Here is a 14,574-nt window from a genome sequence, read left to right on the forward strand (position 1 = left end):
TAGGGTAGTACATTTTTATAGTATGGTAAACCATATTTCCTTATAATTACCAGAGAGAGAAAAATAATTTATATTTTTATAGGTTAGTACATTTTTATTACTGTACATTTTCTGCAGAATAAGTACTATGTACTTTTTCTTTTTAAAGCAGTCGCATTTCCTCTGTAACCATTTTTTTATTATTTATATAATTTACAGATGATGACTTCTTAAACTTGTTTTCCCTATTTTGCATTTTGAAGTTTCTATATAAATGTATGTGCTGCTAATTTTGAAGGAAGAACAAAGCATCTGTGAGACACTGTAGAAGTTAATGACATTGTTAAAATGATGACAGATTGCTTTAATGGTAGATATGCACTTAATTGGAGGAAGTATAACAAAATGTGCTATTTCATACTACTAAAAAGAGTCAGTCAGGAGCCATCACCCATTTACTGTCTTGTCTTCCTCCAACTCACAATGCATGTACAGTATGATAACTGATAGACATTGCTAGGCATGTATTCATGTACTGTACATTCATTCCGACAACCCATTAAATAGTGTTTGTTAACCTTTAATTCAGATGTCTGCAATAAGATAATACAATGTAAAACACAAGTCAATGGAGGGTCGTAAAGCTGTTTCTGCAACAGTTTTTATTAGCCTGTTATGCAGTGTAGAATGCAGCTACACCCTGAAGCAAGTCTTACATAAAAGTACAATGTCAATATATTATGATGCAAACTCAACCTATAAAATCAATGACAAGTATTATGTCTGTTGCTATCAGCTACTAAAATATAGATACTGTTTTTAATGGATGCAGTGGTGCTGGACTCAACATCGTTGTGCCATTAAGCTTAACCCCTAAGGCATGAAGCACAGTTATAGGGCTCCTGGACAAGGAATGCTTGTTGTAGGATGCTGCATCAATCAAGACAGACTGACCACAGAATATGTTAGTGCAAATCGGTTTTCAAAGCATGCTAAAGCAAAATAGAACTCAAACGTACACCACGGTGTGATTCTCCGTAATCTTCCACTTAATCTGTAGAAAAAAGGGGACCGTCTATCCCATTATCCAGGTGTTTGTAACTTGATTAACGATTTGGGTAACTGAATTGAAACTTTGTGGAATTTGAAAACTGCATTGAGTCAAGGTGGATTTGGGTATTCTGGGGAATATGACTAGAATTAAAAGAGACCTTGATAAATTGCAAGGATCTGAAAGCAGTAAGATAAAATTCAGTACGAATAACAGCAAAATACTAAAAGGAAATTTCCCCCCTCCCCCACCTAACTGCATAAATAAAAAATTCTGAGAAAACTAGATGAAATAATGAAACTGGATCCAAGCTGAAAAAAAAATAATATTTCAGAAAACAAAAACAAAAAACAACACCACAAACCAACAACAACAACAACAAACCAAAACAAAATCCAAAAAACTGAACCCAAATGTCATCCTGTCATGTACTAATAAGATTGTTGCATTTAAGACCAGAAGTATTTATTATTCTCTGCAAAGCACCAAAAAATTTGCAACTGGAACTATGTGTCCAATTTTTATTACCATAGGGCTAGGCCTATGGAATAAATTTTAAAATGGGGTAGAAACACTAGAGAGCAGCAAACAAAATTAGGGGATGCCAGGTGGCATACAAGACGTGCAAGTACAGGTTGAAAAGACAGAAAATTATTCTGTAATGGCAGAATTTTAGGGTAAATATGTAAGGAAAATCGTTTTGGCATGAAGGATAATTTAATTAGGATAGGTCAGCTAGAGATTGTGGAAAATGACAAGCATTTGTATATATATTCTTGATCGCAGTAGAGGAGAGGCCTAGATGAAAATCTGTGTCAATGAAGCATTTCTATGATACTGTGAAAACCTCCCTGTATTGTTTCTATCGGTTAGAACTGTTAAACAAAAGCACTTGCAGAGCAAAAAGAATCAGAGCTCTCTAAAACTAATTTTGACAATTTATTTTTCATCAAATGACTGGGTTTTTTATCTAAAGCGATGAAATAACTCTTGTCAATGCAGAACGATTTGATTCAGAATAGGGAAATACCTGAAGAATATAGTACTAATATGTGCTACACCTTTTTGTTTAGTTGTTTCTTGTATATGCAGTACTTTTGTTGGTGGAAGAAAGCGTGTAATTTCTCACAATGATGTAACGATTGGCAGTGGATTCACAGATATCACAGCTGCTGACTGCTCTCTCTTTCAATCTCATTTTCATATTTCGTTGAAGGCAGGGTTGTTTGCTACACACCCTGTTTTGAATGGTGCAGAAAGTCCATATCATTATCATGATATGAGAATAGTTCTGCAATAATTGATGGATGAAGCAATTCATTATGAATATGATGTAATGGAATAGGCACCATGATTTAATCATTGGAAGAGGGGGTCTGTGGATCTCACACAAAGGTATCAAAGTCATTCCCATGATAAATAGCATGGGATAAGCTGTTTAGAATACACTAATGCAAACCACAGAAAAATGTGCAGGAAGGAGATGAACCAATTCCTTGTATGGAAAGCAATTGACTCCTAAGAACCAAAGAGGTAGTCTAATGAGGAAGGGAAACAACAATGTCAATGGATCCATCAATATTTTGAAAATGATCCTCCTTAATAGGCACATTTGTTAGGATTAAAACTTATTTGCTTGACTATTGTTCAAAAAAGCCGTTCACACACTATTCACTGGGGGCTTGAGTATAAGGAAATGTTTTTACAGTGATTTAGAAACACAGTGTGACCTCTTCTACTTTTTTGTTTTCTTTTGATATTTTCTTACAGGAAAAAAATTTTCTCAAGTTTTTATTTAAGTTGTAAACCAATTTTGGTCAAGGTAGGAACTGTACCTCAATTTCAGCTCCAATGTCTTCTCCTAGAATTATCAGAGATGCTCTGGGTTTTTTTGTGAGGTACAGAAAACATCCCTAGTGCAAATCAAAATTCTGTATATGCAATGTGGAAGATTACTGAAAAATTGATACAGGAATGGTACTTCTTTCTTGGTAACAGATTTATCACAGTTAACTGATAGCATCACTAGTCATCAAACACCACCACTGTTCCTATTATTCCTCTAGGTCTTTGCATGCCTTCAAGAAAGAGATCAAAAACTGTGACTGAATGAAGACAAAATATCCTGATATAAGAGGTTTCAATGAGAAAATCACCAGAGTTTGCAGAAACAATTATTACCATTATCAGTGAGACTAGAGAGAACTCAAATGTTTGCTCTTGATGTACTGCCATGTATCATTGCACATAATGTGGTCATCCAAAGAAGAGTCATATCCTTTACAAGCAGAAAATATGCTCCCAAAGTTCTCTTCAGATTTTATTTACAGTACCTGCTTACCAATGTAAGTCCAGCTCTCAGATGAACTGTGTGGAGAGCACAATATCCATTCCAAATTATGAAAATTTAAATTGCTTCATTCATTTTTCCTGAGGTAGTCCACATATAGCAATGGTTGAAGAAGATTTCAGTTCTAGAGTACATTTTGCCCTGCTGCCACAAACAAACAAAAAGAAAATCTGTGACACTATGTGACAGAAAATTATGACAATTCAAATATCTCAATTGCCACCCCAAAATGCCCAGCAGTGAGTAGTTAACACCCACAGGATCTCATAAACTCCTTGTTGAGAAATAGAAAGAAATATAATTATACTGAGATATGTGCTTTTCACTGGGGTTCTTCAGCCAGTGTCTAGATACGAGTAGTGGTTGCTTTATTATACATATACATATACATATACATATACATATACATATACATATACATATACATATACATATTTCTATCTGTATCTATATATATAGCTATATCTATCTATCTATCTATCTATCTATCTATCTATCTATCTATCTATCTATCTATCTATCTATCTCCAGGACCTTGTTAAACAAACAGTTTGTACTTTATGAAGAAAAAAATAGCCATAGAAGATTCTTTTCTCCTGAATCTGACAGTATAAATAAAATAGCTCATTTTGAAAATACTGACCCAGTGACATCATCTCCTGGACCTACGTTCTCATTTGGAGTTCCTGTAGAGGGAATAACTGGATATCAGGAGGTATAAGGCACTATTACTTGTGTATAAGGCTTGCCATCCAGGTTTGTAAAATGGGGAGAGAGAGAGAGATAGTATTCCAGCGGATGCATAGAGCTCCACCCGGAAAGGTACAGACAGATGATGTCAGAGGATATGGTTGCCCAATGTTTTCTTATAAAACAGCCAGATATCCTTTGCTCCAGATAATCAAATCCATTCTTTGTTGGGAAACTGCAAGGCTAGAGCTTACAACTCCAGAAGATGAAAAGGGGAAGAGAGATTGTTTGGGTGGCAAATATTAAAGCTTTTTCTTATTGTGCCACTGAAGTTTTGAGGTCCAAGAGGCAACTTGGCTGTTTCCTGTATGAAAAATTGCTACATTTACAATTAAGATAAACATGTAAACTCTGAATAAACACATATATTTGGGAGACTCAGCTAAAGAAAACAAGAACCATAACATCCTTTGAAGCAGGCCCATCACTGGTAATTACGAATGTGAGATTAGCTACCGTCATTTATTCTTGTAAATAGTGTCATCTCTTCCAATTAAGATCTACTACTTGTATCCCCTCAAATGCTTTATTAGCATTGTTGTCAAGTTCTGCAGAAGCCTTAATTAAATAGTCATCATGATTATGGCTAGTTTCCCAAATGATAGAAGTAAATAATTTATATGGGTTATAAGAAAAGTTTTTACTTACTGAAACACTGTATTTCTTAAACTTTCCAAACGCCTAATTACATAATATTTAAAAATCCATCCTTTAAACAAGTTATGCATTACAAAATAAAAGCTAAAACTGAACTAACTGAATTTTTTTTTTGCTTCAAGCAGTTACATTTCTTCTAATGACATCTAAAGTAAAATTAAAAACTGAATGCAAAAAAATTTCATAACTGAGGGATTAAGAAAGCATTTAAACATTCAATACAAGCTATGATTACTAATTAATTGTATTAATGAATACTGGATCATACAAAAATGAAAAAATAATTTTTGAGATCCAGGATACGGAGACTTCATGTGCTGTAATAATACATTTCTATCAATGAGTGGCATAACGAGGTAACTTTTACTATATTTATGGTAAAACATATTTTTTAAAACAATAATTGGAGAAAAAGCTGTAAAACTCTTTTGTAACTTTTATTTGTGGGTTAACCGTAACTTTTTCCATCCTAGTTTCTCTACTACTATCTAAATGGTTCACAGATTTTAATTGAGATTAAAAAGTAATATTATAAAAAGTTCTCAAAATTACCTGGTTCTCTTAAATTGAGACTATAAACTTTAATAATTGACATTATTGCTAACAAATATTTTAATGAAATTTTACATTTTCCTCTTAGTAGAGACATGTCATTCCCATTGCCCTTAATTAGTGTTATATGGGGTCTTTGAGAGAAGAATAGTCCCTTAAGCTGTAAATTCTGTCTCTTGAAACAAGAAAGTCATAATCTTTTCGGATTTCTGGTTGAAATAACTGCAATGTAATTTCATGTAACAGTTGTGGAAGATTAGAATCAAAACGTGGAATGAGACACACTGAAATTATGAATTTATTATTGATTTTTAAAACTGTAGCTCAAAATAGAAGTAAAATAAACATTTTTAATGGTAATATGCTGGGGCAGGTCTTTTCTGTATCCATGTCCCCCTTATCCTATTAAGCTATTGTCTGCTTTTGGAATACACTTGTGTATCCTGCTGAAGGACACTTGTTTTCCTGGTGGACACACATTTGTTATGTTTAAATTTATCATTGCTCTCTGTTGAATGCAAATGGAGACCAACATTTTATACCTCTTTACATTTAGTGCATCTGTTTATATAACACAATAATTTAAATGTTGTGGCCCTTGAAATTTTTATGAAAGCATTTCAATTCCCACCTTCCAATTCTCATTAAAGGCTTGACCTATGAAATTTCAAAGGACCTCCAAGTTTTTTCTCCTTGTATTTCTGAATTTAAAGGCATTTAATTTTGCAGGAACTGCAAATTCCCTTGGAAGCACAGGGATCTGTGTGTGTGTGTGCACAAACATCTAAAAGCTACTTCACAGAAATTTCTGGCGGGATTGCATAACAAAGAAAGTGAAAAAGACATTCCAAAATTACAAAAAATCCCCCATTTTATTTTGTGCATCTCAACTACCTAATCAGTTTTATCAAACCAAAAGCAGGGATGAAAACCTGCAAATATTGATTGCAGTTTCCTACCAAGAAAAAATTTAGCTTTGGCTGATCTATGAGAGAGTTATTAAGGCAAGTTTTGTACACAATTTTCTTTTTTTCGGAACTCTTGCTCAGTAAATAGCCTTGCCCATTTAGTGGCCCTGCATCCGCTTCTGCTGTGTGGCTATATAATAGGATATAGGTATCAAAAATTGTTGAAGGTACTTAGTGCCTAGTGAATATATTCACAGAATCTGACTTTGTTTCATAATAATTGTTTTCGGTCATATTTCACAATTTTCCATAGTAAAATCGGGTTGTCCAGGTTACAGGGAAGGCACTGGGGAGGAAGTTCCATTCTCATCATGAAAGATAAGGGAAAAATATGTTCAGAGATGTGGAAGAGAGAAATTAAGATCACAATCTAGGTGAAATTATTATGATATCTTGAAAGCAATACAGCGATATGTGCATGTTCCATTAGATATTACAGGAATTTTTCTGGTAAACAGGTTAAAAAGCAAGAGAGTAAAACATTTAGTATAATTCAGTGTATTCTGCAAGATGAGTCCTTCATTTTCCCTCTACCAGGCACACATAGGAAGTTCTCAGAGAAACAACACAAAAAATATTGGAAGAGACTCTTTCTTGTATTTCTTTCATAATGATTGTACCATTTTAGTTAGAACTGTAAATATTTTTTAAACTGGATATATAGAAAGCACTGAATGTGGGGGAAATTTGATCCCTTTTACTCTCAGAACTCTCTGAAAAAAAAGATCCTGAAATTAAATTCTGTAGCTGCTACTGAAAGATTTTTAGGCAAGGAAGCAACTGAGTGCATTTTTCTGGAAGTATAAGAATTCATGTGGTGACCCTAAGTGGGTGATGTCAAAGAAAAAATCTCATCAAAGCTAGAAAATCAGAAAAGCATCTGCACTACTTCCCCACACACCTAATTTCGTACTCAAAAGGCTAAAATATGCAAGTACATTAAACATTGCCTAGTGCAACTGATCATATTTCTGAGAAGTGTTTATATGGGATTACAAAAAACGAAGAGTCGGTATTGCCCTACTGCTCTTTGTGCCAGATACAGCCAGCCAAAAGGGTCACAGTGTAGGTATAATATCTTCCATGTGTCTCAATGATTCTTTACTGCTACATGCATTCTGGAACTGTAGCAAGGAATAGAAAGTAGATAATATGGCCGTTTCCATAGCTTCCCTAATGCATTCCAGGGAGTTGACTCTCTAACGGAGCCTAAGAATAAGGAAGACACAAAATGATTCCTGTATGATGCCTACTTAATTAATTCTGGAAACCAGAATCCAGAGATAGTTCAAGCAGACCTAGGAAAACATTTTTGATCATATATTGCATTCAATAAATTAAAAAAAAAATTATGTGGATAAAATCTCTTGTTAAAATGATGCCTAATTTGGTGAACATTTTCAGCCAGCACCAAAATGGAAGAAAAAAAAATTTAAAGTTTTTTAGAGAAATGTTTCATATTTTCATTGAAGTCAGAATTTATAAAATTGAAATAAAGCACACAACACAGAAATTAAATAATCTTTTTATGTTATCAGAAGCAGGTTTTTTCCCCCCCTCATTGTTCTGTGTCTAGGAACCAAAACCAAACAAATAATCCTTCCTAATCAGTCTAAAATGATCAGTCCCTTCCCCCACTTCCAGTTTTTCAGTTGTGTCAGTGAACCAAAACATCCAATTATTTGTTCAGGTTTAATTTCAAATATCTACCAGCTGGTACCAGTGATAAAAATAGGAAAATGAGGAAATAATAGATCACGACCAACACTCCAAAAAAAAAAATCTACTATTTATATCATGGTCCTAGCTGAATACCATTGTGGTGGCTTGGCTCTGGCTGGATGCCAGGTGCCTACTAAAGCCTCTCTGTCACTCCCCTCCTCAGCTGGACAAGGGAGGGAAAATATGACAAAAGGTTCACGAGCTGAGATAAGGGCAGGGAGACATCACTCACTGATTACCATCATGGACAAAACAGACCCAGCTTGGAGAAATTAATTGAATTTATCACCAATCAAAATCAGAGTAGCAGAATGAGAAGTGAAACAAATTTTAAAAACACCTTCTCCTCACCCCTCCCTCCTTCCTGGGTTTAACTTTATTCCTGATTAATCATCTCCTTCCCCACAGCCATGCAGGGAGGTGGGGAATGAGGATTACAATGAGTTCATGATGGTTTTTCTGCTGCTGCTTCTTTCCCCTGTCCATGTGTGGGGTCCCTCCCAGACAAGACTGTCCTCCACAAAATTCTCTAATATGAATCCTCCCCATGGGCAATATTTCTTCACAAACCGGTCCAGTATGGGTCGCCATGGGGTCACAAGTCCTAGTAGTCAATCCTGCTCCAGTGTGAGCTCCCCTCTCCATGGGTCTGCAGGTCCCTGCCAGGAGCCTGCACCCACACAGGCCCCCACAGGTTCACAGCCTCCTCTCATGCATCCCCCTGCTGTAGTGTGGGTCTCCTCCAGGGGCTGCAGGTGGATATCTGCATCTCTGTGGACCTCCATGTGCTGCAGGGGCACAGCTCCCTCTCCCATGGTCTTCACCACGAGCTGCAGGAGAATCTCAACTGTAGCACCTGGGGCACCTTCTGCCCCCTTCTCCACTGACCTTGTGTCTGCAGAGTGTTGTTTTTTTCACATATCCTCACTCCTCTATTCTCTGGCCACAACTACTTCTGTGTAATGATTTTGTTTTTCCTTCTTAAATTGTTATCACAGAGGTGTTACTACCACTGTTGACTGTCTCAGCCTTATTCAGCATTGGGTCAGTCCTGGAGCCACCTGGAATTTGCTCTGTTGGATATAGGAAAGTTTCTGGCTGCTTCTCACCACTGTAGCTCCCATGCTATCAAAACCTTGCAGCACAAACCCAATGCAACCATCTAAAACATATTGGGCTTTTTTTTTTTTTTTTTTAATGTTGGCCATGTTGAAACAAATCCTGCTGGTATGTGTTCAGTTTGGTTTCAGGCTATTCTGAGAATTTGTAGCAATATTTCTTTAGTTTTGAGGATCTTTCTACATCTGGGTTTAGTCTATTCTCTTTTATTTAATCTCTCAAGCTTTTAGAAAATGAGTAAGATCAGTGAACGTATGCTTAAACAAAAATGTCAAAGATGCCCTCTCTGATTTCTGATTTCCTGCACACTGCTGTTTGCCAATTAGATCTTCATTGATTTACTGTGATGTGGTAGATTATGGCAGTCTAACATAATCTGAGGACATTTGGTTTCCCGTTAACTTGCTGCTAAATGACTGCATCTTTCCACTATACTCCACTGTCACAATCTCATCACAAGTGTAAATGTAGTTTAGAAAAGCTTTTTTTTTCTTATCAGAAGCTGCAAGCTTTTAGAGAGCAGCACAATGTAATTCCAAAATTCAGTGGGATGTACATGGAGTAGCTAGTACTACACATATCCATCTGTAACATGAGCTCTCTGAGCTCTGTACAATCCTACCTGGATGCATGAGGGATGAGGAATTAGAAGGATCCATGTCCACTTTATGGCATAGCAGAAAATAAATTAATAAAATAATGCTACATGCCACATGTTCTGAGTAAAAATGTTCATATATAACAGCTTATCAGTTCTATTTAACATTCATGAAAATTTATCTCCAAACAATGTCAATACAGCATTTAAGGGATGCTATAGAAGAGTCAGACTGCTTTAGAATATCTACCCCATCTTGCCCATCTGATAATGACCAGAAGGAGATAAGGGAAGAGTAAAAGTATATGTATGAGGTTTGTCTTCTGGAAACATATCTTCCAAGCATCTGACTGTTACAGGAGCAGGAAGTCAGAGGTGGACATTTCACTATCAGCATGATATTTAGTAGCCACCAATGGACTTTGTATTTCTTTTTTTCTATCCTGTTTTTCATAGACTTCAGCATTATTCACTGTAAATGAGTTAAGAAGAGAAGTTGAAGCTAATGAAAGAGGAGACTTGCTTTATTTTGTTCCCTGTCAGTTGCTAGCATATTTTATTGCCTTACTGTTTTGCCTTGTTCTGTTCCATTCAGGGGAAGTGGTTCGCATCACACACATGATGATCTGAAGCACAGATTCTTACATTCTTTATTTTATTTTATTTTTAGATGTTTTTTCATGATGTCTTACCAGGTGGGTTAGCACTGAAAGGAGTTCTTAAATCTGCAGTTGTTGATTATCTAAAAAGATGTAAAATCAATATGACTGCTACACATGAAGAGAGAAGTAGAAAATTGTAATAAAAGAAGTGATGTTAAACAAATCATTACTATCAAGGTAAACAGTAATAGGAAAAGTATGCCAGGGATATCTATGCTGAAGGAAAAGATTAGTATTACCTTAGTACTGTTCACTTGCAATTAAATTAATAATAAAACACAAAAGGGGAAAAAAAGTGTATTTGAAGCAGGATGGACATCTCGGGCTCCTGCGATGCCTACGATGTAGTCAGATCACCCTATAAACTCACACTTCCTGTGGGATTAGCAAGCTTGTTTACACATTTGCCTCCCAATTAATGGAAAAAAAGGTGAATGCTTGTGTCTTTTTAGTTTGTGTGCCTTTTTCTCTATTAGATTTTCAGATTGTTAACTCTACATCTGTTTCAAACCTGGTAAATATATATGAAATAAGGCAGGAGCATGGTTTGCGATTCCTCTCTTCTATGTATTTAATTAAATAGCAGGATATTAAAAGTTAAAACTTGTGCTTTGTTATAGGCAGCATTAAGTCTCTGATGTAGTTCTGGAAAATCTCTGTGTATGTTCTACACTCAGAGATAACAGCAGAACTCAGATCCTGAAATTCTGCCTCAGTTGCAGATCCCATACACGCGCTAATTTTTCAGAGGAAAGTTACCTGAATAAGGAGCAAAGAAACAAGAATCCAAACCACTTCCTTTGCAGTTTACTATTATGATGTTTAGTAATTTAACATAAAAGTTGATTCTATGCAATTGTGCTAAATGCAAAGGAGAAAAAATATCTACCTAGATGAACCTAAAGTAATCCTTTTAAATATTTTCAAAATCTCTCCTTTAGGAAAACTTTTTTTTGTAGGTTGAATGTATTATGCTAAATCAGCTTATCTGCAATGAATCTTCATTATTTTTTCTACAAAAGGTAATCAAAATATGTTCTTATGTAAAAAGACAGACTTTCATTATGGGAGTGTTGCATACAGGCTATAGAGTAGGTCTTATAGCTGAGCAAGATGAGTTCCCATTTTCCGTATGTATATATTTATATACAATATATCAAAGAAATTCATAGGGAAGAAACCTCAATATTGTGACTGTGGTTTGCTTTCTTTGTTAACACAACTGCAGTCTACCTGCAGCAGCTGCAGGTTATAGCCAAATTTAATCTTCTTAAAGTACCACTATCAAGTAAATATACTAAAATAAAAAAACCACATTCATCCCTCTCTCTGTTGAAAATATATGATTATTCAATGGCTTGATGCAAAAAACCCCCATAGCTAAATCTTAAGAATACACAGGCATGAGTAAATGAAATAGCAGCAGTAGGTTTACTTTTACAACTGAAAAAAAGTCACATGTATTAATGTCAACAACTGGAATTTTACCTCATTAAGCAATTTCTGATCTAAGGCTCTGATGATTATTCTAAGCAGAAAAAATATGCTAATTATCCACTCTGAATGTAGAAGGAAAAAAGGTGTAAAATCTTCCTTTAGCCGTGTGACCATGTACTAATTGCATGTCATGTGTCAAAATAATGCAACCCACTTTGCCTAAAGCAATTAGACATACAGAACTCTATTAATGAAGCACTGTCTGTCACTAAAAGTGTTTTCAGAGCTATAGTTGAAGATTAAAATATTAACTTCTCAAATATTTATGATAGTTACTGACAGCATTTCAAAATGTTACTTTTAACAAAAGTATTTTATTCAGCTCCAGTTTTTAATTTGGATTTTATATTCAAAGATATTATTAACATATGGGAGCCATGAAATTTCTATGATCTCCACTGAGACTTCTTTAGAGAGGGTACATTAGCTCCTTGAAGTTTATAGCACCTTTTCCTATTGTAATATAAACTTTTTCAGAACAAAAACATTGTTAAAAACTGGTCCTTTCTTCAAAAGTCATTAAAAAAGAGAGAAGGAGGAGGTTCTTATTGTACTTTACCTATTTTCGCTGTGTGAAAGAAAATAGCCCTTCTTTTCAATATATCATTTGGTGCTCTCCTTCCTTTTAGGGTCATTGGTCCTCCATGCTCATGAGCAAGATATTAACCTTTTGAATATCCTTATGCAGTAGGAAGGCAGGGATGTATGTTGCCAAGCTGTTTATTGAATCTATCAGACATGCTGAAGAGCAGACAATTACATTAAAAAATGTAATGCCTGCTCTGTATTACCAATACTCACCCAGCTGCCTGGGAAACGGTTTTGCACACTTCCTCCATGAGCAATACAAATCCACAGCTGAGTGCAGAAGAGGACTGCTTTTATTCCACATCCCCAATTTGCAAGTAAAAATCCAAAACCTTACAAAACCAAACTTATTCAGGCACTTGCCCCACTAAAATGTTGTGGAATATTTGTATGCAAAGAAGTTGAATGGACAAGCCCTTAGTTTATGTTCCATATGGAGGCTGAGATGACTACTGTGCTATTTGAGGATTTATGGGTTTACCAGGTCTATGCAGGGATGATACCACTGTAATATTATGAAATTATTACCCTTTTTTTGTGCCCAAAATCAGCAAATAAAAAACCCATGTTGTTAGCACTTCATCATTTTCTAGTACTATGGTGGTAAAAACTGACTGCTATTATGTATTAGTCCTGCCACTGCTTTTATGTTTGGTAAGGGTATTGCCTTGGTTTTGGAGCTATTACAGTTATGGGAATCAATTACATGTACTTGAACTAAGAAGGATTTACTTGGTAACTGTAATGGCTCTGAAAGAGCCATTATGATCTGTCATGTCAAAAATGCACATGTGCCTACAGTAGATACAAACAAAACTGTGCAAAAAGTTTCCTACATAAAGTAAGCCATTTTGGTTAGGTTTCCTGACAAAACCAAGTAAGCATTTGATGCTGAAGTACTTTCACAGCTTTTCATAATAAATGAAAAGGAACTCCTGCCATTCCTCTCCCTTGTGCTTTGCTGAAGGAAAGCTTGAGTTTTGTGTGAGAGGGAATCAGGGGAGACATTACTGAAGAGCAAAGCTCAATGAATCACATTACGTTGGGATAGAGGAAACCAGTTTAATGGGGGGAAAAGTGATATAAATTGAAGGGAAGAGTTATTTGGGTAAGGGAAGGAAACATGATTTTTTTTTTCTTTATGTATGTAATTATACGACTTTGGTAAGACTGAGCATAGAGGCTACACCTCAACAACTAGTCATAGTCATGTCATATATGAATGTACAGAACACCAGAACATCTTGGAGCCAGAATGAAGAATAAATGAGAATAAATTTTCCTGCTTATGCTTTAGGATAGATGCAGTCTGTTGTCTTAGTTTCCTCATCAGACAGATTGGTGGGCCTTGCTGTGGCTCCCTCTGTACTTCTTTGTCCGGGTGTCTGCTGAACGTTAACCAAAGCACACTGAGGAGCTGCACTCACATTTCTATTTCTGGCCTGGAGTCGAGAGGCAGCCAGGGATTAAAGGCACATGGCCACACCGTACAGGCAGAGTGGGGCCACTGTGGCTGACACAAGATGTGGGATCCAGTCATGCTGGGATGAATGCCAAGAGTGCATGGGGGGCATCCTGCAGCCCAGAGTAACCCAGGTCAGGGACCAGCTTGTGCCCAAGACAGTTACAGCAGGGGGTAGATTCAAGCGCAACCATCACCTACACAGCTGAAAGAAAAGCTCATGTAACAGCTGGGTCAAGGAGAGCAAGTTCTTTATGACACAGTGCTCACTAAATTATTTCTAGCCACATTATTAATTTCTACCTGTAAAATTCCCTGCATGAAAAACAAAGGGCATCCGATCTTACAAATCTAAATATATCCTTGTGGGAAAACATGGGCACTGTAATTGTATTTTCTTCTAAATAAGACAAAAAGGTGGTAAAATTGGTCTAGAATTCATGATGCCCACCAATGTATTTCTATTGTTGTCTAGCTTCATGATGTCATTTTATTCTTGGTTTTTCATTATCTTTTATTTACATTTGTATATTGGCTTAAGTAATTGTGCCAAAGTTGATTGAAGCACTTTCCCAAAATTAATATTGGTAAGGCAAGAGGTGAAGAATGGTCTACAGTG

This window comes from Chamaea fasciata, unplaced genomic scaffold (genome assembly GCF_029207755.1).
Source record: "Chamaea fasciata isolate MVZ Bird 193981 ecotype frontalis unplaced genomic scaffold, bChaFas1.0.hap1 SCAF_7, whole genome shotgun sequence".
Taxonomy (NCBI): domain Eukaryota; kingdom Metazoa; phylum Chordata; class Aves; order Passeriformes; family Sylviidae; genus Chamaea; species Chamaea fasciata.